The 27381-nt window shown below is 40.3% G+C and overlaps 1 protein-coding gene and 1 pseudogene across 9 annotated transcripts in view; one reads left to right on the forward strand and one right to left on the reverse strand.

The window, feature by feature from the left end:
- The window catches only part of GHR (growth hormone receptor), a 302031-nt gene that overhangs the window by 213921 nt on the left and 60729 nt on the right, over positions 1-27381 (reverse strand). The window contains exon 1 of one of the 9 annotated variants that reach the window (XM_053591521.1): positions 1130-1148. The exons of 7 other annotated variants lie outside the window; for them this stretch is intronic. The gene's annotated coding sequence lies outside the window, so the exon portion shown is untranslated. Of the gene's footprint in view, positions 1-1129; positions 1149-27381 lie in introns of those variants that run through there. One more of the 9 variants, XM_053591546.1, reaches the window with a different exon arrangement.
- LOC128586039 (60S ribosomal protein L7a-like) lies at positions 21283-22277 on the forward strand (annotated as a pseudogene).

Here is a 27381-nt window from a genome sequence, read left to right on the forward strand (position 1 = left end):
TTTGGCTAAAGTTGCTTATGAGAAAGATGAGCCATTATGAAGTAGGAAAGTAGCAGTGATACCTAAGAAGTTAATGCTGATCTCTGCTGTGCTTGAGAGAAATCAAACAAACTCTCACGTTGCTAAATTTCTTTAAAGGTGTTTATAAAGGTGGCTAATTAATGAGGCAATTTGTTAGGGTCTTATATGTCAACTACTCCAGCTTTGGCACTTTTGCCTCTCCCACGTGCAAGCACGCTGACAAAAGTCAGGAACAAATACCAATTAGAATTTATAATAACCCCAAAGGCCAAAGAAAGAATAAATAACAATAAAAAGCCAAGCACTTTTATTCCAGTTATTCTCTGTACTCCCTCCCAAAATAAGCCAAATAAAATATTTGTTTCTATTAGCATTTGTTACTGTCATTTGTTTCATGGATCAGGAAGAGCTTTCAGGGGGTTTAGTTCTTAGGTTTAAATTAAACAACTTGATGGAGCAAAAGCTAAGATACTAGCTCCTACAAGATCAACACACCCAACACATGAATTTATAGGCTGTGATAAAACAAGAAAATGGAATGTTTACCACTGCCCTCTTCTCACCAAGGCCTTTACAACTCTACTCTTTTCTTCCTGGTTATGAATTTGGACCACCCATTAAATTTTCTCCAGCTAAATAAACAGCTACAGTTGAGAGAAGTGCAAACTTCTTGGCTTACTGTTTTTATATCCACCCTGTATTAATTCAAGACTGAGTTCCAGCGGGTCACAGACTAAATCCAACAGAACGAAACTGGGATCTCAGTTAAGGCTTACCACCAAACGCGTGGAATCATGAGGTTAGCCCTCAGCCTGTGTCCACCATCCCTCTTCCTTCCTCTGAACAACTCCATGGTGCACAGAAGCCAACACTATTTAGATGACACAGAACATACTAACATTAACCCCACCCCATGGATAAAGAAAACACAGCAGCTTATAATGTTGATTCCATTGGTAAAGTGACCATATTTAACAACAGGAAGAGAGTATACCCGAAGATAAAGAAGGAAAAACAAAATAACATCTGTAAACAGTAGCTGTCTGCATGAAAGAGACACTAGCCCATGCCAAAACAAGCAACACGAAAAAGAAAACTCTGCTGTTACCAGTTAGGCAAAACGGCTTTCAGGGTTTGCAATCATTTTCTTTTAGTGTCATTCTTTGGTTTTCAGGAGGAGATCAGGCTAAAGGCCTGTATGGAACTCTGATGAGAGCTGAGAAAAAGCAGCGGCAAAGGTATATTTAGCAAACATGTAGGAAGAGCCTGCCGTGCTTAGGGTGCTATGTTTCAGTTAAGCCTGCATCATGCTTCCTAATCTTATGGTCTAAGTACTCTTGGCAGTTCCAGTCTGGGCTCTTGATAAAAAGTGACTGCCCTCTCCTGGCCACCTTTCATGAGACTGTTTGTTTTAAGATCTTAGTTGTCACCATCACCTGTTTCCCATTGCTCTTTCTCATCTCAGATGTCACAACCTCCCAGTGAAATGCAGTGTCTTATCAGATGTGAGAGACTAAACACTGGAAGCCTTACATACAGACTTGATTTATAAACAGACTCAGGGACCTTCCACTGACCCTCAGACAATCTTTTCTTTCTGTCCTTACCTCCCATTCTGCAGTGACCACAGACCTGTACCCATGTTCCCACCATGGCAGAGTTCCAAGACCCTGCCTTAATCTTCCACCTCTATTTTGCAAACCCAGCACCTGATTCTCCAGTGGGTCTTAGGGTATCCCAATACCTTGGAACAGTTTCTTTTGTCTTGCATTTAGAACCATTTATCTCTAGGTCATAGACAGCTGAGAGTTTGAATAAATCCAGATAAAACTTACCTTTTGAGGATCATAAAAGATTAGAGAGGAGAGAAGCTTGGTTATCAGGGAAGCAAGATTAAATATCTCATCTAAGGGTACAGCATGAATGCATCTTCCGAAAGTGGACTTCCTACAACTGCCAACCCAAAAAAGTGACCTTGCTCATGGAAAGATTTGCAGAACATATCTGGTCTGGGGACTTGCACACAGAAGCTACGTGGAGATCCCAACAAATTAGGAAATATTTTGACTTAGCTATTTGTCTTCAAGTCCCGTTCTGGTTGAAGGTACTGCTAATTTTGACCAGGACAAACAAATGCAGGATGAAGTAAGTTTTATTTTTCTTTTCCAGTAGGTAATAAAATCATTTCTTCAAAAACCTTCTGGATAATAAAGATTTTTTATATTGACCCCATTAGTATTTGCAATCAACTTGTGCTTAATTCCTAGAAATAGGGACAGAGAGGGAGAAGGGAGCTAAAGTCGCAGATAATCCCCAAACCTCTCTAATCAAGTTTTAGCCGCATCCTGCTAAGCCTTTTATCAGAGCTGCTAAGAAATAACCAATGTGACATATTTAAGCTTCATCTCATCTATTTCCTCTCCCTGGCCTCTAGTTGGACTGCTAATGAGCTGTGAAGTGGCCAAAGATAACTGGCCTCCCTATAGGGGGAAGAGAAGACTAGAGGCTGGATAATCCAATGTCATCTGGATTCTGAGCAAGAAGCTGCATATTTCTTACTACAGCCCTAGGAAATAGAACTGAAGAGACTGGAGAGGGCATTAGTCTCCCCAATAACTATCTCTACACAACTTAAATTTCACCAAAGCGATACCATTCTTTGAATTAAAGCCCACCATGTCTCTTGTGGTCATTGGATTATATAAATTTAGCTGTATTAGTCAACTGAGATCCAGAAATGTGAAGTCATGGGCCGATCATCCACAATGATCAATGGCAGATTTGAGACTCAGTTTACAGTGGGGGGTTGTTTTTATCATTAACCTCACTAAGGATTTCTCCAACTCAACCTTATTTTCCCTGAAAAGTTAAAATAAAAAAATTCTTGCAGAACCTTGTGCTCAGGAAATCAGAGTAAGAGTCTTAGGGTATTCAAAATTGTTTCCAGGGATGGGTGGCACAGGATACCACCAAATATTGCACAGTGAATCAGACCTGGGAGAAAGGATGTGAGACCTGAAAAGGAGGAGGAGAATAGGTCAAAGCTTTTAATTCAACTATAAAATGTTACTGAGGGTCTACTCATGACCTTGTTGGCAGCAAGTAATAGTTTATAAAGCTGGTTTCCACTGGGAAGCCAGGGCATGGCCCTAAAGAATTTGAATATTAAATATAGTATAAGTTTTGCTCTATTCTGAATTTACTTTTATAAGAAAATACAGAACTAAATGTTGAGAGTCTGTTCATACATATGAAAAAAATAGGTTTTTCTATATGGCAGTTCCTTATTTACGTAAGTCCTAGACACCGGGCATGCTCTCTGGCCATACAGGCTTACAGTTCTGAAAAGGCAGAGATTCCCTGTGAGGGGAGCGGATGGGAAGACTAGTATGGCCATGTTACCAAAACCTCTGACCACTCCTTATTTGCATCAACTCTAAACTCCTCATGCATATCATTTACCTCTTTCTCCTGCCTACCCTATACAACAACTCCTGCCTCATGCCTAATGAGTCGCCATTCTCCTAACATGCCAGGAATCTGTACTTTCCTGTGTCTGTGAACACATGGATTCCTGGACTCCCCCTCCATTCTCTGCCCCGAGAACTCCCAAAACTCACCGCTCCATGCTGCTCTCATCATTACCCTTGTGAAGCCTTGCGTGCCACCAAAAGGAGTTTGTCACCATCTCCCTGCCCCTTGACAACATCAGCGCAAACCCACACTGTGAACATCACTATGCAGCATTAGAATGAACTTATTTTTGACCATACTCAATTTGTAGTGTGTGAAGAGGCAATGTGTTTAAATTCCCATCAAATAGTAATTTTTTGGCAAGCCATTAGAAGCTAGAGAACAAGATCTATCTGCAAAGCCTGTGGACTTAATTTTTAATTGTTAGCATGAGAGCTTGGATTCCTAGAATGGGAGCAGGGAATGGTTACAATGAGACAAAAATGCAAAAAAAGATACACTCAACCTGTATTACATTTTTTCCCCCAGCCCTTTATAATATATACCAAGACCTTAAATATCCTGAGGACAGGGTGGTAGGTATGAAACAGTCCGAAAGTATGGTACATACTAAGGCAGACATGAAGCAGGTTTGATACAGGCACTCTCTCTTGTCTCTCTCTCTCTATCTGTCTCACACATAAATGTATTAATAAAATTAAAAAGAAATAACAAAAGGACTATCCTCTCATACAAAGGAAAGCCAGATAAATTCTAATGGAGTTTGAGCTTCATGCATTCATTCAATATTTATTAATGCCGTGTATGTTCTGAACCCTTTCTGAGGCAGTGAAGATAGAGAAAACCAAAAAAAGAAAACAAATTAAAAAACTGTGAGGCTTGCCTTACATACTCATGGATGTACGTCAGCCAAGAAATTAGTAATATATAGTATATCAGATGACAAGTACTACGGAAAAAAATAAACAATGACATGAAGTAGGGAACGGAGAGGGTGGCGCGTGTGTGTGTGTGTGTGTGTGTGTGTGTGTGTGTGTGTTTAAATGGGTTGGTTAGAGGAGCTGACACTATAAAGGAAATGTTTGAATAAAGATCTAAAAGAGATGAAGAAACCCAAGACGATTTCTGGAGAGAGAGCGCTCCAGGTAGGGAAAAGAGCAAGGGCAAAAGTCTCAAGGTAGGTGTTTGCCTGACACATGTGAAACAGCCAAGCTGACAGTTAAGGGGAGCACAGTCTGTTCTATTGCAGCATGTGTTTCTGCAACACCAATTAGCTCATATGTTATTGGTAAACAGTGGGGTGATGTTGGAATGACATGGAAACAAGATTTGTCTTAGGCAAGAAGAGCTAAAATAGCAGGAGGAGAACGATAATGTAAGCAGGGAAAGAAACTCACTCCCAGACTGCAGAGATTTTGGCTCTCTATTTAGAGAATTAAAATAATCACCTATACTCAGAGCTGTCTTCCCAGAAAGGTGCCTCCCCCAAACAGGGACAGCTGTCCACTCAAGGCAGGTTGAACTCCCTTCTAGGACCACCGTAGTGGCAGCCCCACTGGCTCAGAGCTCCATTTGCCTGCATCACCTCAGCTCTCCAGCCAGCATCTCAATATTACTGCTTTTATGCATTTTTAATATCCCTTGAGTAGTCTCCAGTCAATCTGAGCTGCCTGTCTACCTTGTCATCTCTGAGGAATCCAATATTGCTTTGATTAGTGCTATAGTTTGGTAAGTTGTATGAGATACGCGGGCTCTGCTCCAGTCCTAATTTTCCCATAAGCTTTGTTATTTTTTCAGATACATCTTACAGAACATGAAGTTTTACAGTACACTCAGTGCACATACATAGTGTTAGAACAGAAAATTCTGCCCAAGTGAAGTCAAGGATTACAGGGAAGCAGATCACAGAGAGCCCACAGGCCATAAAATAGGAAGGCACTGGAAAGCTTTGAGTGGAGGCAGGAGATGATACAATGTGCTAAAAATGAGCAAACACAGAAGCAGAGGGGACAGGTAGGGGCATTTGAAATAATCCAAGTGAGTGAGTATGATGGCTTCAACCAGGACAGTAGCAGTGGAGATGGTAAGAAATGGTTAAAATTTAATGATGAATTGGATTTGGGAAACAAGAGAAAGAAAGGAATCAAGAGTGACTGCAACATTCTTTAACCTAAGTAACTGAAGGAAAAACTGTCACCAACTGAGACAGAGATAACTAAAAGGTGAGCCAGGTAGGGGGTGATGATCAGTTTGGATAAGGTTAAACTTGAAAGCCTAAAAGATGTCAAGCAGGTAGTTGAATAGATATGTTGAGAGTTCAGAGGAGATAAATTTGGAAGTTTTCAAGGTATAGATATTATTAAAGCCACAAGAGTAAGTAGAGTAAATGTATTCAAATGCCCATCAAATACTGATTTCCCAGAAATCCACTAGCAGCTAGAGCAAAGACTAATACAAAACAGTGGTTTAACTTTTAATTGTTAACTTAAGGGCTTGGATTTCTGAAACAGGAGCAAAGGAGTGCTCATGGTGGTAAATGGAAGTGAGAGGAGAGAGAGAAAAGAAGGAAGGGAGGGAGGTAAAGGGCAAGGAAAGAAGTGGGGAGAGGAAGGTAGAGGACAAGGAAAGGAAGGAGGAAGGGAAGGAAGGAAGAGAGGGAGGGAGGGAGGAATGAATGAATGAATGAATGAAAGGCCTGAGGTCAAGGTTCCTGAGTCATTCTGACAGTTAGAGATTGGGGTGCTGGGCAAAAACAGCAAAGGCAACTTGTCAGGGAGACCTGTGAGGTGTGAGGAAAATTAGCAATATGCGATGTCTTGGATACCAAGTAAAGAAGGGTGGTTGATCAAATTAATCAAATAAAATAATGACTAAGGGTTTGCTACCGCATTTAGCAACAGGAACAGGCTAAGCCATTGTCACAGTGGACAAGCACAGCTTCCATCTCCTGTCCCACCATAATCAAAGGAGTACAGAAAACTCTCCCAAGAAGTGTCGCTGAAAAGAGGGACAGAAAAATGGGATAGCAGCTAAAGGAAGACACAGGATCAACAGTTGTATGTTTATTTTTTTTTACAAGATTAGGCATATTATGGTATATTTGTCTGGTGATTAAAATGATCTGGTTGAGGGAGAAAATAGATAATACAAGATGTAAGAGAGAGAATTGCAGGAATAATGACCCTGAGTAGAAGACAAGGGGGAAAGCAGGTGTCAATAGAGAGTTTCAAATTCCCCAGCAGCTCTCTGTTAATAGAATGAGGCAAATCTATGGGCATCAAAACTGAAAGATGGGTAGAGGTAATGGTGGGATCATGTGGCTTCTCTTCTGATTGTTCCTGGATTATGCAATGAAACAGGTTATTTACACTGAGGGCAGGATGTGGGAAGTACGTATTATGGGTTCAAACATAGAGAAGATGTAAAATAGCTGTCTAGGAGAGGAGGAAAGTGAATGAATGGACTATGGAAATATAGGGAGTTTCCAGTCATGGCTAAAATGTGGCTCGTAGAGGTTAGGGGCTGTGCATTTACAGTGAAACCAGCAACAATGGTGTGCATTTTTCTCAGTTACATGAAGTGCCCAGCTACAGTCATGGTGCAGTGCAGAGCTGGATTTGATGGGGGTTGGGGTTTTACCAGGCAATAGTATGAGGAAGCAAGAGACGTACAAATGATTATGATAATTAACCACGAAATCAGTGGCAGGGTAAGATGTTTATTTCTTGTCAGCTGCTAAAGGATAACTAGTATACATTTTAATTAATTGCCGTGTAACAAATGATTATCTATAGTTGTAAATTTCATCACGCAGTGATATTTTTTTTCCCGTTTTTAAGATATTCTTTTCTCTCAAGTTGGTACAACAACAGTGACATCCAACTCAACTTCCTACTGGGAGATGGATAAAATTGTAATATCCCTGTAATCATCTCTTGGGGTTCACTACTTATAATATGCAGTACACGAATCCAACTCTCAAATGAAGACTCTAGAGGATGCTAGCGCCTGGCAAGGGTGTGTGGCAGACACCATCATAAATCTGCAAGTCATTTTCATGCCCCTGCCTTCTCTGGGCTTCCTGACTACTATTATTCTACCTTTGGTATTGTTCTTTCCAGAGAAATTCTCAGTTACTTTTCTCTTTATTTTGTCCCCTCTTGAGAGATTCCCCCATCCGGGAACTATAGGTCCGGTCCTCTCAGCTCCATAATCACACATGGACCTGAGAGATGGGGCTGGGATAGGCTGAACTGACCAGCAATTCTCTTGACTCTGTTAGGTGCTCACAAGTAAACTTGTGAAGAATGTATCAGAAAAAGGATGCTTGTAAGATGCACCGCTAGTGTATGGTGCCCCATGATCACATTAATGTACACAGCTATGATGAAAGGAAAGAGAGAGAGAGAGAGAAAGAGAGAAAGAGAGAAAGAGAGAAAGAGAGAAAGAGAGAAAGAGAGAAAGAGAGAAAGAAAGAAAGAAAGAAAGAAAGAAAGAAAGAAAGAAAGAAAGAAAGAAAGAAAGAAAGAAAGAAAGAAAGAAAGAAAGAAAGAAAGAGGAAAAGGATGCTAACCCAGGATCAGAGGAGGCCCCCATTGTTCTTTGGCAATGTGTGAGATCTAAAATGAAAGAAAGAAAGAGAGAGAGAGAGAGAGAGAGAGAGAGATGCTAACCCAAGATCAGAGGAGGCCCTCATTGTTCTTTGGCAATGTGTGAGATATAAAATAGCATTTCCTATCTGGGATAGTTATTCCCTGATTGGCCTTCCTCCTTCAGCACATCCATTCTTGGGTCTTTTTCTGCTCTGTTCAGCTCTGCACTCCGGATGCTGACTTCTGTGGGCTGCCTCTCCAAGCTCACTAGCTGGCTGATTTCCTACTGGGTTTGAATAATGGAGATGAGAAGTTGTAAAAGAGGTCAGGGATATCTTCCCATGGGTTTGTGCTCTAGCAGAGCCTAACTCCTTTCAAAATTCTAGCTTCTGTCCTGTCCTATTCCCACTCTCCCATAACAGCTTCCCAAGGCAGACAGGGTCTCAGTGCCTCAACATTCCTTACTGGTGACTTTAATCCTACCCACAAGTTTGTGCATTTCCCTTCATTGAAGACTCTTGAACTTTCTGAGTTAGATTCTTGCCAGAATCCCGACTGATGTGCACCATTTTGAATTCTACCATGTGTAATTTTACAACTGCACTTCAGTACTGAAGCTGCTAGTGCAGAGGAACAGCAGAGGAAGGAAAGGCAAATCTCAAGCATATGTCATGTGCTCATTCGTTCATTCTTTCATTTCGTCTGGGTCATATGCTAACATCTATGTCTTGATAAAACCAGGATCCTTAACTTTAGAACTTCAGAGAGGCTTTACAAGGAACCAGTTCTGCAAATAGTTTTTTTTTTCCCATATAAGTTTCACTTCCTGAATCAAAGGACACTTACAAAGACTTTTGTTGAAATCTTTTCCTATTAACTGTGACCATGAAACTTTAATCATTTTGACATCAGAGCTGATTTGATATCATAGACAATAATTTTCTAGTCATTAGGTTATTTGGGAGTTTCTCCCAGCCTAATAAAAGGTCTCAAGATTTTGTGTCAGAGAAAGAAACACACAAGCAATAAGAAGAATTTTAATGTATTTTCATAAGTAACAACTTTCCAACAGTAACGACTGGCCCATTTGATAGCTAAATTGTGCTAAAAGTCAATAGATTAGTAACACAATCTTATATTTACCCAAGATTAGCAGTTTGGCTATAAAGACTGAGGTCAAAGAATACTGCTGTTAATTTTCAATGAATTTGCTTAATAATCAACTATTAATGACCATATCCCTGTTTTCTTGTAAGGACCCAGATTCTGAAAGTCTAGGGGAAAATCTGTTGTTAACCAGGTATAAATCAAAGTGAGATTTCCACAGGAGATCTGTAAGTCCAAAAGGCTCTTATCTTTTATTTTATTTTTTAATTAAATCATAGCTGGGTACATTAATGCAATTATGGGGTACAATGTGCTAGTTTTATATACAATTTGAAATACTTTCATCAAACTGGTTAACATAGCCTTCACCTCAATTTTCTTAGTTATTGTGTTAAGATATTTATATTCTACACTTAGTAGATTTAACATGTACCCTTGTAAAATGCACCATAGGTGTGGACCCACAAATTACCCTCCTTCCACCTATCCTCTCCCTCCCCTCCCCTCCCTCTCTCTTTCCCCCTCATCTTGGGCTATAGTTGGGTTATAGCTTTCATATGGAAGTGTGGGTGCTTATAAATTAGTTTCACAGTAGGGCTGAGTACATCAGATACTTTTTCTTCCATTCTTGAGATACTTTACTAAGAAGAATATGTTCCAGCTCCATCCATGTAAACATGAAAGAGATAAAGTCTCCATCCTTTTTTAAGGCTGCGTAATATTCCATGGTGCACATATACCACAATTTATTAATCCACTCATGGGTTGATAGGCACTTGGGCTTCTTCCATGATTTAGCAATTATGAATTGGGCTGCAATAAACATTCTGGTGCAAATATCTTTGCAAAAGGCTCTTATCTTAAGGATAAGATTGACCAGTGTCACCAGTGATGCATCAAACAAATGTCAACATTAAAGTGAGGCTACTCTATATCTTCATGTACATCATACACAGCCTATAAGGTGTGAGTAGAAGGATTAAAATATATATTCTTGTTAAAATCTAATAAATAGTCAATCTAAGGTTTGATCTAGCAATAGATCAAAAATATGTTGTATGGAAAATAAAGAAAATAAAGCATGATATGTTAGCAAATTTTGCTCCCAAAGATAGGGTAGAGTAAACAATTACGAAATGAAAAAAATCTCAGTTCAAGTCCTGTAATTGCCTTTGTAAGCTCATTTATTTTGAGCTTGTAAATTAACCTCTCTATGCCTCAACTTAACCATCTGAAATATAAGGAAAAATATTCATTTCCCTTGCTTCAAAGATACCATCAATTAAAAGATGCCCCATCTCACTTAGAAACTGCTTTTGGTAAAGAAAAAAAAATCCACATTAAATATACTTATTAATTATATAATATTTCTGATTTCAGAAATGTTAAACTGGATAAAATATAGTTTAGAATCCAGAAAATAGAATAAGTTTATTCAGCTCATTGAGTATGCCTTGTGCAATAAATAACAAACATAACACACATGGAGGATTTTACTCAAGAAATCTTTGGTTCATAATGCCACAGACTTTAAGAAACAAATAGAATAAGTTATAGAGCATTGGTCCCTTTCACTTTATAGATGATCTATACGGATGGTATGAAAGTTAAGTGACTTATCAAAGCTAAGTAACTTCAGGATCAAGATTAGAATCTAGATCTCCTAATTATTCATCTAATTAACAATAATAATTAGCACTTACTATGTAACATGCATCATCCTAATTGCTTTGTATATAAAATTATTGAGTTATCGCAGAAGTCCAATGCAACAGTGTAATAGCTACTGTTACCTCATTTTACAGAAGAGGAAGTTGAGCCCCACACAGGATTAAGTGACTTTCACAAAGGCACAGTCTTGGTTAGAGTGAGAGCTCTGATTTAAATGCAAGTCTACCTGATTCCAAAACTGGGATCTACTCATGCATCCTTGTTGGCTTTGCGCATGCTACTTCTTGGATTGTTTTACTGTTGGAAATCTTATCTTTTAAATGAAACTTTTAATTCTACAAGTGCAAGAACAATGTTCCCTATTTCTTTTGAACATGTATGGCACATGGCCAGGCACTGTGTAGATGCTCAGAAATGTACGCTGAATGTATGATAAATAGCATTTTCTAGAAAAAATTATGACTTGTAAGAGCAAAACCCCCACAAACACTCAAGCAAGCAAAATGAGAATAAAATTGCTCAAGTAATGACTTGTACCTGGATGCCTTCCCTTTTGGGGAAGTACTTTCACACTTTTTGATTCAGCAGTCCAAGGACTGGGCTCAAACAAAAATTCTCTTCATCTCTAAGGAGAATTTTAGCGTATTCTTTGCTGGTCTTCAGGCAGGACTGCTTTTTCTAATAATCAACAGCTCCCAACAGGCCGGCTTTACAACCCCAAGTCAGGGCAAGCCTGAGAGGCAAGAAGGTGAAATCTGACTGACCTTGAAAGCAGGAGAACCACTTCCAGCTGGTACATGTGACCATGTTAAGGTTAGGAATTCAAAAGTCTGGAGCAATCCTTAGCCCTGGGGCAGGAGGGCTAGCTGAAGACTTTCTTCTTTTTACATTTAAAGACAAAGGAACCTCTCTTGAGATAATAAAGAAATCTGGAGTATAAACTAAGATTTCCAAAAAGATTCTCTTGGGAAGGTGCTATGATTGAGGTCTTCTTCATTCTTGCCTTAGCCTGGAAAAGACTTCATTCCTTTAGAAGAGCATATGCTCTTACTGAAGACTCGGGTAGGAAGTTCTTATGAGGGATGTGAAGGAGCATGAAGCCGGGGAATGTGGGATTTTTACCTACCCTCAAATTTTCTGCATTTCTTCATCGAAACTGCCCCCATTTCTTTCTTCCTGGCCCAGAAAGCTCTCTTCCCATTAAAAACTGTGTGTAAGATTTGATGAATTGGACCAGGGCCTATAGTGAGCCACAATCTGTTTATTATCTTTTCAGGTTGAGCAATGCGTACAAATTATTGTTTTTGGAGTTAGTTAAGCTTTGGAGGATAACTCCAAAAGACAATCCTATGTCTGTTATAACTCAGCTAAAACAAAAGACTGTGTAAGTAGGACTATGGGTCTCATACTTACCCATGTAAGAGATTTTCAGACCCATAATCCAATGTTACAGTCTGTCTAATCAGTGCTGTGGCAGTCATTAGCTCAGTGTGTTCACATAATATATGCTAAGGATTTTTCAAAGCTCCCCTGGTCTTTTACCCCACCCTCTTTTATTTATTTATTTTTTATTTATTTTTTTTCCCCCACCCTCTTTTAGTCTAAGCACATACAGTTCTGCTATTCTGAATCCTAATCAAATTCCTATTGGAATTTTTATTACAGTTTCTGATGTCCTCCCCCAGATATCCATAAGGCTCTCCCTTTTATTTCTTTCAATTCTATGATAAACTGTCACCTTATTGCAGACGCATTCCCTGACTACGTAATATAAAATACTCACTCCCTGGTCCAATTCTATTCTACCTTATCCCTTCACCCCATTTTATTTTTCCCCATGGAACTTATCTCAATATGTTTGTATTTGTTGACTGATGGTCTTCCTTCATGAAATTCAAGAAAGGACTGTTTTGTTCATCATGGAATCCCTACCACTTAAAACAGTAAGTAGCTCATAGTAGGCTCTTAATAAATACTTGTTAAATGTGCCAATGGTCTTCAATGAGATTTTTCATTTCACATCATTGCCAAAAGATGACAGTGTAGTCTACCAGATGTTAGGTAAAAATACCACATCTCTTTTAGCCACTTGTCAGTATAGAATCTAGAATGAATTGCAGCTCTAGCCCCCTAATACATTTTTTAAGTGAATCGTGTGCTTATTTTACTAGCACATTGCATATGTTGACACTAAACCCATTTCTAAATGAGATCATTCTCTAATTCCCAAACAAGGTGAAAGGAATTTCCTAAAATCTTTAAATAATCTTTATGTCATGCCACAGAAGGAAGATGTCCTTATATCACTCAGATTGAGCATTGAGAGAGATTTGGAACATGGCAGAAGAAAAGTTAGTTCCATCCCTGGCCCTGTGTCTACAGACCTTGGTAATCACAGACTAAAGTTAGACAGCCTGAGGCACTGTACCAAGAAGCAAAAATACACCTTATAGTCAAAACTTGTACGTACCAGTAGAACACATTGTACATTTCTTAAGATGATGTTCACATCTCCCTGCTGAGTATTGTCTGAACTTGAAAATTTTCCTGCCTTACTTATTCTTCTTTAGGTCAAGAACCACATGAAGAAAACATGAATATCACACACACACAAACACACACACACACATAGTTAAGACATATCAAGTTTCAAATGTACAACTTGTAGTGTTTTCCAATTAGTGAAAGACAAATCCGGTCACATCACCTTAATTGGAATTAGTGACTAGGCAGAGATGACCGTGCAGCACGGAGGTGGAAAGAAAGAGAACGTTTGTCTGATTTAAGGACAAATCAACTACAAACCACCGTTCCTTCCGAGTTCTAAGCACGATTTCTTTAGTAGTCATAATTTATAACTAAGATTAGGAAAATTAACGAAAACCTGCCATTCACAATTGGTTGGTATTATGCAAATATGTGTTGTAAAGAGCAAACAGATACAAGTTTCTGGATCCTAAAGGAGAAGGCACATTTAAGTTTTTGGAACCTTCATTTAAAAAAATGTTTTTTATTTTGTCTCTGCTTTGTGTTTTTTTGTTGTTGTTTTGTTTTTGAGACAGAGTGCCTTTGGTAGAGTGCTGTGGCATCGTAGCTCACAACAACCTCAAACTCTTAGGCTCCAGTGATCCTGTTGCCTCAGCCTCCCACGTGTCTGCCACAACATCCAGCTACTTTCAGAGACGGGGTCTTGCTCTTGCTCAGGCTGGTCTCAAACTCCTGAGCTCAGGCAATCACCCGCCTCAGCCTCCCAGAGTGTCTGGATTACAGGCCTGAGCCACTGCAGCCTGCCTCGCTTTGTCTTACTTATTCCTAAAATCTTGAAAATTGCCATAAGAACACAATTTTAAACATTTTACTGAATAATAATGACCTGATCTGTGCCTATATTGTTGGAAATCCTGGGCCAGGGTGTGAGTCAGAGTTTTTACCATAGCAATTTGTGTTGCAATTTTATTCTCTGAACCTCTTCGTCTTGTCTTTTAAAATAAGAGAAGTGAAGCAGAGGAAGCAGAGGTCTCTCTCTCTCTCTTCTTTATAGATCCCTGACTCCCACTGGCTGAGTTTTTACATCTCATGCCATGGATGAGCAATACTCTTTGAAAGAAATCTGGACAAATATTTCATAGGGTATGGATGGCCTGGAAGGTGGCCCACTCTTCCAGATTTATTTGATCACACTTAACATGTCAAATGTATCAACTGCTATGAGGCTTATCAAAAAAAACCCATTTATTTGACAAACACTTGCATGATTATAGGATCTTTCTCTAAGCAGTTGGGCATTCTGGATCTATTCTATCTTTAGGGTACTTTCTGCCTCTGGAAAAACCTCTGTCTTTACAAATCCATCTGCTCTTAGCCTAGAGCAGTGATTCTAACCAGGGAGATTTTCTCCCCAGGCAGCACCATGGCAACATCTAGAGATACTTTTGCTTGTCACAAGCAAGGGGAGGGATTCTACTGGTCTAATGGGTAGAGACCAGAGATATTGCTAAATGTTGTGCAATGCACAGGGAAGCCCCCAAAATAAAGAATTATCTTACCCAAAATGTCAATAGTGCCATGAAAAACTTAGAGAAGGGAAGCTTTAGACTGATGGTAGCCTGGCCAAGCCTATGTTAAACAAATAAGAGCAAGAGTTTTGGGGACAGTCTTTACCTTTTCTGGTTTCATGAACACTCTTCATATTCATTTAAGGCTTAATGAGTGTTTCTGGGGGCTTCAATGTTAATAGACTAAGAAAATAGCTAATTTAAATTCAGGTGAAACTAAAAATTTTCCTAGATGTCCTAAGGAAATGTTTTAGAGTAATTCGGATGGGTTGTCACTTCTTTATAAAACACTATTGAACACTTAGATACGACTGGACCTACCAAAGTAATACTGCTGGATTTAGTCTCTTTTGATCCACATCTTTGCAGCCAACCACAGATTTCACTGTGGTCAGAACCAAGTTAACACCCTTTTTCTAGTACAGTCTTAACGCTAGGAATCAATTTCTTTTTTATGCATAGCCTGATGCATCCTGGATGCAAAGTTTTGAAATACGGAGGATAAGCTCTCCACAGCCCCCCTTCCCAAAGAATGAGCCAGTTCATAAGATGAACTTAAATACCTGAAAAGTTGCCTCTTTAAACTCTGACACTTTTTAATTGTTTCACTGTAAATCATTCTAAAATGTTCACTTCATACATCTTTGTCTTTGGCAACAGATGATACTAAATTTACTCCTTTCTTAATGGTTTTAGCATGCCGTTTATGGATGTCAGCTGTCAACCTGTGCCAAATGCTTTACACAGGGAAAGAGAAACAGTGGTTCAAGCAAAGTGTTTACTTCACAAGGTTCTGTGGCCTTAGGCCATCTGGTTAGTTTTTTTGGCAGTGCTGGGTTTGAACCCACCACCTCTAGTATATGGGGCTGGCACCCTACTCCTTTGAGCCACAGGTGCGGCCCGGCCATCTGGGTAGTAATGCTTAGTGTTCCGAGCTCCCTGTCTTCACACTCACTAGACACAGATGTATAAGCATTTCCCCTGTAAGTAGAAAGTAACCATGAGGATTCTGACGCTCTCTCTCTCACCTGTCTCACTTGCTGGGAATTCTCCAAGAAAACTCCCCCTGCAGAGATGAGCTGAGTGTGCCAGATGAGCTTTTCACTTGATTTTGATATTATCCAATACTTATCAAGTGCTATGTGCTACACACCATGTGGCTAAGAGTTTTTCATGTTATTTAGTTTTATCCTCATAACAACCCTAGGAGGTAGGTACAAGTATTCATCTCCATTTAAAGACAGAGGAGGCTGAGGCAGAGAAATACTGAGTCATTTGCCTAAAGGCAGAACCCAGATTTGAAGCCAGACAATTTGACCTGAGAGCTTTGTTTTAACCACAAAGAGAGAGGCTGCAAAATGATAGCCTGAGGGTTGAATGCGGCCCAGAGATATGTTTCATTTGGCTCATATAACATTGATAACTCTTGGGGCCACTGTCTACAGTTGGGCAGCTTATGTCTGGAAAGAAGGCTGAGCTGAGGGGGAATGAGGGCTGAAATCCAGCCCACACTTGACTTCACAGCTATGGAGCTGGAAGGATGAGGCTGCTATTACATGATTTGGACAAAGGGGCCGGATTAGTTACTGTCACCCCTGGTTGTCAACACTAACAAACTGAGTTTTTCACACAATATTTTAAATCTCTGGTTTCTATGGAAAGGGAAGAAAAGGGAAGAGAGGGAAAGAAGGGGAGGGAGGAGATTAGAACCAGCATTCCTACGTGACACCAATTTCTCTAGCAGATACATGTGCCCGCCCGGGTGCAATTGGCTTGTTTCACACATTCATGTGAGCCGCCAAGACATTTTAGGCTTTCCTAAATTACACTTCTGCCATTTAATTTTAAAATCCCCTCCCTTATTATACTCAAGAAAGGGTTCAGTCACAGTCCTTCAACTAATTTTTAGCCCCTTTTGCAGTGCAAGAGAAAGTAAGTTCAGTACTTCTGAGCTGATTGACTCCCTTAGGTGACCAAGCAGGGCAGCTTCTGTTTTCCTTTGCAGCATGAAATTCTTATTTGTTAGGATACACTGTTCTCTTGTGCCTCTATGCTAGGAGTGAAAAACATAAAAACAACTTTGCTATGGGCCAGGTATGGGCAAGGACTCAGGCATCTGATAACTGTCCCCCTTATAGCAGTTCCCTTACCAACAGGAAAAGGGCAGGTATAAGTGTTTACACTTTGGAGGAATCACTGTTCCCTTCTTCTTACATCACAACAGGCAGCACCCAGGCCTGGAGCTTGTTGGGCGTCAATGAACAGCCTGGGGAATGGTGAACTGGAAGATTAATTTAAGTCATTGTTGGCTGAACCACAGTCAACTGGGAGATGCCAGACACTTTCTTACCTGGCTAGAGTTCCAGTATACATTACATTTGTCTCTGCCAAACTGATGAGATCCAGTTGCTTCCTCATGCCCTTACCAAAGGGATTGCTGCCCTCATCTACAGAGACACCTGCTGCCAAAACATAGCTGAACGACTTAGAGCATCATCACCCTGTGTTTGGCTGAGGACTTGTGGCAGATGCCACTCTTCACTGGCATGTGCCTTGTTTAACCATGGAATTCAGAAGGAAATAATTAAATTTATTGGTGCTTTCTTTCATACTCAGGAGATTAGAGAGAACAATAATCTTTATTCTATAAAGTTCATTTGAAATGATGGCAAGATCTACAAGAATTTAGACCAGAGACTGTCTATCTTTCCACGTACCAGAATTACCTCTTGAAACACATACTGTAGGTTGCCTATTTAATAATAATCCTCCCCTGATTCTGTACCTATAGAATGCACGTTTATGGAGGTGGCAATGTGTCCAGCTTAAAACAAACAAATAAACTTCTACATTCTCTAGTTTCTTGTGCGAAAAGAGATGATCCTATGATGCTGAGTAATGAGATATAAGTTGAAGTCACCAAGTAGGACATCTGAAGTCACCAAGAGAACAAACATGGCTGGCTTCTCTGTTTACCTTTTTTCCTTTACCCCTTACTTCTTCTTTCCTGAAAACACAATGCCAGGATCTCTTGCAGCCATTTTGTGAGCATGAGGAAGAGGTTCAACACCATCAGGAGCAGAAAGCTTGGTGAAGCTCATGTCATTTGCTTATGAGACTAAAATGCTTATAGCTTGGGGACTTTGCAGTTTAATTCCTCTGAGTCTCAGTTTCTCAAATTATGATACTACCTCCCTTGCAGAGTTTTTATGGAGATTTAAATGAGATAATATTTATGAAATTGCCTCATAACTACTAATGTAGTCAATCCAATCAACAAATAAATCCGATGTTTGTCCCTTTTATCCTTTCAATAAGATCTCCAGAGTCAAGGGGAAATTAAATCAGATGTTCTTGCTACTAGCTAGCACTTTCAAATCAGGCTTCTGTCTAAATTGCTTTTGACTTGGTGTCAACTGGCAAGGATCTATACTGAGTAAACAAGGCCTTAGGCATATGAAAGAGATTCCCTTTAAATTGAGCAGCAGGAATCCAAGTTAAGTAGCAAGTTGGGCCATGCCATGCTGAGGCAGAGAGAAACTGTGGCCTTGCTTAGTAGGGGAGCTAAGAATAACTGAGATAAATCAACCATTGGGAAATAACCAAGTGGAAAAACAAAGAAGGAAAGTAGTCCATCGTATGACTTCAGGGCCTTCCCAGCCCACAAATGCACACATTAGAGTAATAGCTATATGCATGCAAATCACCTGGGTGCAAGCAGCTCTTCCAGTGTTTCTCCCTTCTTTAGAAAAGTATAGAACTCCACAATTTCTCTTTTCTAGCCAGCAGTTTTGGCACTGCATAAATCTAATAACTTCTTTTCTTTTCAAAGCAGAGGTCAGCACACTTTTTCTGAAACAGGACAGACAGTACATATTCTAGGTGTTGCTGTCCATAGGTTCTCTTGCGGTGAGAGAGCAGCCATAGATGACATGTGATTGAATGGGCGTGGCCGTGTTCCAAGTAAATCACTTTTACAAAACAGGTGGCCGGCAGGCTGGCAATTCTTTGTTAAAAGATATTGGGAATTATGCAAAACCAAGCAGGAAACATTTGGTAATGGATAATACTCTCATCAGCGATCAGGACCATGCGTGAAATAAGCCGGAGGGCTTTTAGTAAAAACCAACACAGAGAGAGGGATAAGAGGCATTCCTACAACCTTAGAAAGAGGCATTCCTACAACCTTAGAAACTCTACTTATCATGTACAGCCAAGACTAGAATGTTCCAGATTAAGGCAAACTTTGGTAAGTAAGGAAAGGTAGAGAATGCAAACAGACTTCATAAAAAGATTAAGATAAATAACTGCAAGTGACTAAAACGCCCTGTGAACCACAGCATAGGGATTCCATGCAAAGGCCACGGTAACTGTTAAGAATGAATGGGACACGGATAAGAATTTCAGCCTTTGACTCTTGAAGCACAAAAGTAGGACAAGAGGCAGATAAGAGGTAAGAACTTGGGGCCACAGTGGAACATAAGACCAATACAGACACCTTCCAAACATCGGAGGCCCCTCGTTCCTGGCCCCAAGGGTACTTGGCATTGGTGTCATTGCTCTGCTTTATTCCCCTCCCACATGCAAAGTATTCACCTGTTGCAAATCACTTACATGTGATGAGACACGGGGCAAGTCTAGGGCAACAAATAGAGAATGCAACAGAGGACCGGCAGGTAGGCCGCAGTCTTCAGGAAGCCTGGTCTTTTGGCTGCTCCAAAGCTGGGCTGCTCTCTCCCAGAAATGCACCTTTGTCTCTGTTATTCTCCTTGCTCTGAGCACCCCTCTAAATTTTCTTTCATAAATAACAGGCAACTCTTATAAACTATTTACACTGTGCTATTTAACACATGTCCTAAGCTGTATTAACATATATGTTAATACAGTTGATCCCCACGGCCCCCATGATACAGGTATTATTATCGTTTCCACTGAACAGATGAGACAACTGAAGCACAGAGAAGTTCGGTGATTTTCCCAGAGCAATAAAGCTAAGAAGTGACTGAACTGAAACTGGAACCCAGACATTCTGGCTCTGGATTCCTTGCACTCAACTACCACCTTATCTTCAGCTCGTACAGTCTCCCTCCTCATCCAAAAAGTCTCTTCTGCCCAAGAAGAGCAAATGTATTTGTTCACTTTCTTAATAGAAAGATGTAGTGTAACTTTCTTATACAAGTCCTTTTTTTCTCATAGGAAATAAAGAGAACAAAAATTACCCAATCATATGTTAAAGGATACCATGGGGAGGCAATCTGCAAAATCCAGACTATAAAAAACTCTCTAAGGACAAAGAAATCAACCAAAAAAAAAAAAAAGCAGAGATAGAGAAAGAGGGAGGGAGAGAGAGGAATTACAAGACTTATGACCAATTGTAATTTGTAGATATTCTTGGAAGCTTGATTCAAATTATTTACAAAACAAATTATGACATTTATGAGACAATTGTAATTCAATGAATTTTCAATGATTTAAAGAATTATTGTTAATTTTTTTCATTATAGGAATGGTATTATAAAAATACTTTAAAAATGCTTGCCTTTTAAAGATTTATACTGATGTACTAATGAATGAAAGGACATTATGCCTGGGATTTGCTTCAAAATAATACAAGAAGAGAAAACTAGGGCAGAGATGATACAAGACTGGTGTTGAGGCCTGTTGAAGTTGAATAACAGGTGTGTGTGCGTTCACTGCCATTCTGCCTACTTTTCTACGATGTATAGGTTCAAAGTTTTATATAACAAGAGTTTTATCAAAGTTGATAAGGAAAATCATGCTCGGGTTTAAAAAGAAGATTTCAGACAATGAGGATATTCTAGAGATTTTTTAGTAGTTTATCTTCAATGCATACACACAGTCTCTTTCTCTGCAAGTACAGGAGTTAATTGTTCTTATTCCTAAAAGATGAGCCTTGAAAATGCTGGGATGACCAGCAGCTTACTTTCCCTGTGGGACTGCATGGCAGCGATGTACTCTCACAGCAATGGAGCATAACCCTCTGTGATCGCCTAGTCAATATGTTGCCATATTACTGACAACCACGGGGATTTGCTCAGGGTAGGAAGTATGAGGAAAAAGAAAATCACACTCTAGGTCTCAGGCCTGGAGGATGAAAAGGAAGCACTCAGTGGAGGGAAATATGGGGCATCTACATAAATGAGAATGTCACGTTCAGAGCACAGTCCCAAGAGACCTAGGTTTCAGTCCCAGCCCCACAACTGATCAGCTTAGCTACCCTAAATGTTCACTTAACCACTGTGGACCTCAACAGCTTTACCTGCAAATCAAAGGATTTAGATTAAAATTCTTAGGAAGATCTATACTCTAAGTGATAAAACTAAACATTTATGCTCCTGAAAGCTAGCCTGACAACACTGAACCCAGCAGATTGCCCAGTTCTAACCTAGTGAAAGCTTCTTTGAAATTTTACCATTCAGCCATAGAGTCTGGGTTTCTACAAAACAAGAAATGAAATAAAAATATTGCTCTCTGCTCCAGCAGCTCAAGATGCCGAAAGGAAAGAAGGCCAAGGGGAAGAAGGTGGCCCTGCCCCCCCAGTCCCCATGGTGAAGAAGCAAGGGGCCAAGAAGGTAGTGAATCCTCTGTTTGAGAAAAGGCCAAAGAACTTCGGCATTGGGCAAGACATCCAGCCCAAGAGGGACCTCACCCCCTTTGTCGAATGGCCCTGCTACATCCGGTTGCAGCAGCAAAGAGCCATCCTCTACAAGTGGCTGAAAGTACCTCCTGCCATTAATCAGTTTACCCAGGCCTTGGACCGCCAAACAGCTACTCGGCTGCTGAAGCTGGCCCACAAGTATAGACCAGAGACAAAGCCAGAGAGTAAGCAGCAACTGTTGGCCCAGGCTGAGAAGAAAGCTGCGGGCAAAGGGGATGTCCCCACTAAGAGACCACCTGTCCTTAGAGCAGGGGTTAGCACTGTCACTACCTTGGTGGAGAACGAGAAGGCTCAGCTGGTGGTGATGGCACATGGTGTGGATCCCATTGAGCTGTCTTCCTGCCTGCCCTGTGTCAGAAGATGGGGGTCCCTTATTGCATTATCAAGGGGAAGGCCAGGCTGGGGCGTCTCATCCATAGGAAGACCAGCACCCCTGTGGCCTTCACACAGGTTAACACAGAAGACAAAGGAGCTCTGGCTAAGCAGGTGGAAGCTATCAGGACCAATTACAACGACAGATACGATGAGAACCCCGTCACTGGGGAGGCAACATCCTGGGTCCGAAGTCTGTGGCTCGCATTGCCAAGCTGGAAAAGGCAAAGGCTAAAGAACTTGCCACTAAACTGGGCTAAACATACACTGATGAATTATCTGTACATAAAAATAATAAATATTCAAGCAAAAAAATTATTGAAGATATAGCGACCATATTGAATATAATGGAATGTAAAAAGTAACATGCCCCATCCTGGGATCAATGTTTCAACTAAGAGGATAAATTGCAGATGAGAGTAAATGGGTTTTTGTCTGGACATGGCCTACACTGATATTAATCATCCCTGGGTGTCAATTGTCCTGAGGGCAATCTGTGTGGACAAGGCATACCACCAACAATGTGGCTCAACTTCCAGAAAGCAGGCCGCTGTGCTGCAGTGCATGGATTTCCCTCTGGCATTCCAGGATCAAGCCCAACCCTAGATCTGCCCCTCTGTAGGGTTGCACATAATACATCAGGCCTTCAACTTTCTGTGTTTCATCATTAGCTCTGAAACAGGATTTTAAGAACATAATTGGTTCAATTTGCTAAACCACCTCATAGAAAGAACAAGTCATCGGAAATGATGAAGAAGCCTGGTACATTGAATTAGCTGACAGTACTTTTGACATTGGATGGCAATGATTATTCACTAATCAAGGAGAACAAATTCTCTCCACTTAGAAATGAGTATTGTGATTATGCCTTTCCTTCTGACACATAGTGCCTCTTCACAAAGTAGAGAAGTTTCTAACTGTGTTGCCCCAAACTGATCTTGACAAGACAAAATAATGGTCCTTACCCACAGCTAACTTACAGCCTGGTAATGCAAGGAGCTTTTGATTCTTCAGCTGCTGCTGCTGCTGCTTCTTTTTTTTTTTTTTTTTAACAAAAGAGGGGTGTTCATACAAGCTCAGTACTACTTGACAGAATTAAAAGAATGACTGGTGACTTAACACCCAAAATTGCTGTCAAGGATGGATATATGTATACAGAGAAGGCAAGCACTGACAGGTTTGATTTGATCTTCAGGAGAGTTTTTGATGATGGCCTCAAAACTAATCTGTAGCAATATTCAACATTATCTCTTTCATCATGGAGAAATATAGAACTAAATGCCTGTGAGAGTCCTGACCTCACCTCCACTAGACCACAACAAGCTGAGGCTTTAATGCTTCCTCTACTGAGAATACTTTGTGCCTGTGGCTCAGTGAGTAGGGCGCCGGCCCCATATGCCAAGGGTGGCGGGTTCAAACCCAGCCCCGACCAAACTGCAACAAAAAAATAGCCGGGCGTTGTGGCGGGCGCCTGTGCTCAGGAGGCTGAGGCAAGAGAATCGCGTAAGCCCAAGAGTTAGAGGTTGCTGTGAGCTGTGTGACGCCACGGCACTCTACCCGAGGGTGGTACAGTGAGACTCTGTCTCTACAAAAAAAAAAAAAAAGAGAATACTTTTTGAAATTTGGAGATGTGCAGACAAGCTTCAGTCATCTGCACAAAAAGCTACCTATCCAACTCAAATGAGCCTACCATTCCATATGTTTCTTTAATGCTAGGCCAGAGCATTTTTTTTCTGATCACCTAGTAATAGGGCAGTGATGAAACACCAAACAAAAGGAAAGAAAAGCGGGGTGGCGCCTGTGGCTCAAAGGAGTAGAGAGCCAGCCCCATATGCTGGAGGTGGTGGGCTCAAACCCAGCCCTGGCCAAAAACTGCAAGAAAAATAAAAGAGAGCGAGAAAGGGGAAGAAAAGGGATGGCGACTGAGGGTAGAGGTGGAGTGATACAGGATGAATAATATACATAAGGAAATGTGTCAAGAAAGGGAGCAGCCAATATTAATAACCCACTAAGCTAGCAAACAAAGGTAAAATGATTATACTCCTGATGGGAAAAAATAGCCAATAAATAATTTATAGGCCTTTGAGATATGGGGAAGAAAATTTATATTCACGTTCAGCTATATCATGGTCACTCTCAAAGGACTCTACTACTGTATGCACATCTCCTGGTACACGCAGGAGAACACGCCGAGTCCTTCTTAAATAGGTGCAGTGACCCCAATGTGGTGTGGCAGACCTTCCTTCTAGCTATTATTTGCTGCTCTCTTTCTTGCTTACCTATAGGAGCGACAAGTACCCTCAAGCAATATCTATGCCTTTTAAATGTAACCTATCCCCCTCAACAAAGGGGGTTGGGGAAATAGATGATGTGTCCCTTAGTGACATAATAAAAATAATAGAAAATGTAAGTTCTGGCATGCTGCCTCAGAGAGGGAGCAGACAATCAGAAACTAAGATGTGGGAGCTTCCATCACTTACCTAAAGGGAATGATAAACATGAAATTTAATTTCAACCACTCACATCTTTGGCTCTGACAGCCAAACACCTCACCAGAAGGAACTAATACATTTTTATGGTGCAGTAAACACCTTCATTGCAGTTCAGTCATCTATAAAGGACAATAAGGAGAAACCTGTGGCTCAGTCAGTAAGGCGCCGGCCCCATATACCGAGGGTGGCGGGTTCAAACCCAGCTGCGACTGAACTGCAACAACAAAAAATAGCTGGGCATTGTGGCAGGCGCCTGTAGTCCCAGCTACTCGGGACGCTGAGGCAAGAGAATCGCTTCAGCCCAGGAGTTGGAGGTTGCTGTGAGCTGTGTGATGCCATGGCACTCTACCAAGGGCCATAAAGTGAGACTCTGTCTCTACAAAAAAAAAAAAAAAAAAAAAATCCAACATTTCAAGAAGACTCTCTACTGAACTTGGTAAGGATGCTAATAGTCTGGCTAATGATCAGTTTGCTAATACAGAAGCTGTATCAAGGCAGTTCACTTTCTTTCTTATTCTCCCATTTGTGCTAAGCTGAGCTTAAAAATACACAAGGATGTCTGTGGCTGCCTCATAGCAAATTCCCAGAAGACGGTTTGCTGAGTGCTTAAGATTGTACCATGTTTTATTTCTAGGGTTACATAGATAATGTATCTCCTGGACGCTGCCACTTTTATATACCCATCCCTGACTGAGGATACTTTGAGAATTTTAGACCAAAGAGGACACAAAGAGAAGTTTTTTCCCCCCGACTTTTTCTGAATAATGAAAGTTGGTTTCTGAGTAGTTGCAGTTTGAATATGACTTCGTTATTTCTTAAGGTATGTTGCTAGCACCCAGCAAGAAGGAAAATGGGGAAGCCATTATGGCCTCTTCCTTCCCCTGAAAATGACCACTCTACAACTTCCAATCAGCCGTGGTATGGGTGCCAACAATGCAACAGGAAGAGAAGTGTTACATCAGCCAGTCAGATCCAATCTCAGTGCTGGTATTCCCTTCAATTCCTATTGTTCCTTTTGAGCTGCTAAGATATTTGAGCTATTGGGCTTTTGGAGAGGTTGGCCAGGTAGAATTAAGTATATGCCGTCCGAAGGGACTTACGTGCTGTCAGGCATTTACTAAGTGTCCATCAGAGCACCTGTTCTCTGCCACAGTGAGGGATATTCCCAAGAAACCTTATGATTCGTTTTCTTCCATCCAACAGCTCAATGTCAGTCTCTGAAATGAATTCACCATCCACGTTGATGATGTAAAACCATAGTAGTGGACCCCTAGACTGAAAGACCTACCTCAGCCAAAAATTCCCATGACGGAGGGTTTGTAGCACGACTGTAGTCAGGCAAGATAAGGAAAACTCATCTACCCCTGCATTAGTATTTTTCCAAAGTTACCATATTATATCCTGACAAATGAGAGCTAGAGGTAATATTTTAAGCCTACCACATGTGTCAAATGTGTATAAAACTCCTAATTGGGGGTGTGTGCATATGTGTGTGTATATATACACACACACAAAAGTGGTGCTTGTAGAAATATTTCTTTTGCTCTAAATTTATAAGAATTAAAACATACTTTCCTCTCCCACTGCATATGGATCTCATTAGCAAGAAACAGATAATGCATAATCCTTCTAATGATGTTAGATCCTCGCATAAAATCAGTTCTTATTACATACCATAATTCCAGGAAGTTATATATCTATATAAGTATATGTATGTGTATATATATATATTTATATTTATTTGAAAAAATATATATCTTATCTACTCATAGATCACTGGAAATAATTCTTAGGCACAGAACTCCTTTTAGAACCAGGTTTCCTTTTTTTTTTTTCAAATCAGAGCCTGAAAACATAATTGGAAAGAAATACTCAATAATTAAATTTTAAATAATCTACTTCCGAACAAAGCAGTTTTCTTGGTAATATGATACACCAAATTCCTTCTCCGTTCTAAAGAAAGGCTGGCTTTATTCTAAGCAATAGATTTCACTTAACACAGTGAGTCCTTTATCTCCCAGCCTCCCTTGACACACTTGGCAGCAAAAACTGTTTTCTGCCTAAAGAATCCCCGAAACCAGAAAATGCCCCGATCACTCATCCACTGGGAGGCCTACTCCTTTAACAATATCACTGTCATTTTATCTTAAATGTACCAAATAATGGAGTTTCTACACAATAATATGAATGCTTCCTGACAGTATGGATTCTGATTTTCTGCTGCTTTGTTTGTGGTGATCTAAACTATTTCTTACATGCTTTGATGACTCAACCCTTCTGCATTTTAAGTCAGTTTTTGCCTGTTGTTTGCCAAGTTCCCATTTAATTCTAAAAACCTTTAACAGAGCTTTCAGTTCCTTTCTCTTGAATGTGAATGCACAGAAGATATGTCTTTGCAGTTTGCCCTATTTGTAAACATTCTTTTAGGAGTACCATTAAGCTGTGATACCAAAGAGTGCTCCCTAAAATAATACTTCACCATTCCATATGTATTCTCCAAAGATTTTTTTTCTAAGTCAACAGCAAAAGGAAATCTGAATTATAATCAACTTTTGCTAGTATTAGTTCATAATCTATCATTAGTTAATTATGTTTAAAAGTCCCTCTTTACATATAAGCATAACCTTACATTAAGTAGAACCACAGCCCTATTCATAGTGCCTTCTCTCTGGGTTCACCTCAACTATTTCTTGCTACAGCAGAAAACTACCAGCTGCCTATAGAACAACAACAACAAAACCTTCAGCATTTTCATGAACGTGCATTCTCAGAAAGGACCAGCAATGAACACACACCCCAGTCAATTTTTAAGGAAAACTTATTTACTCCTGTGTTAGCATTATTTTACTAACGTTACCATATTATATCCTGACAAATGAGAGCTGGTAGTAATATTTCAAGCTACCACATGTGTAAAA

This window comes from Nycticebus coucang, chromosome 1 (assembly GCF_027406575.1).
Source record: "Nycticebus coucang isolate mNycCou1 chromosome 1, mNycCou1.pri, whole genome shotgun sequence".
In the NCBI taxonomy this organism is placed as follows: Eukaryota; Metazoa; Chordata; class Mammalia; order Primates; family Lorisidae; genus Nycticebus; species Nycticebus coucang.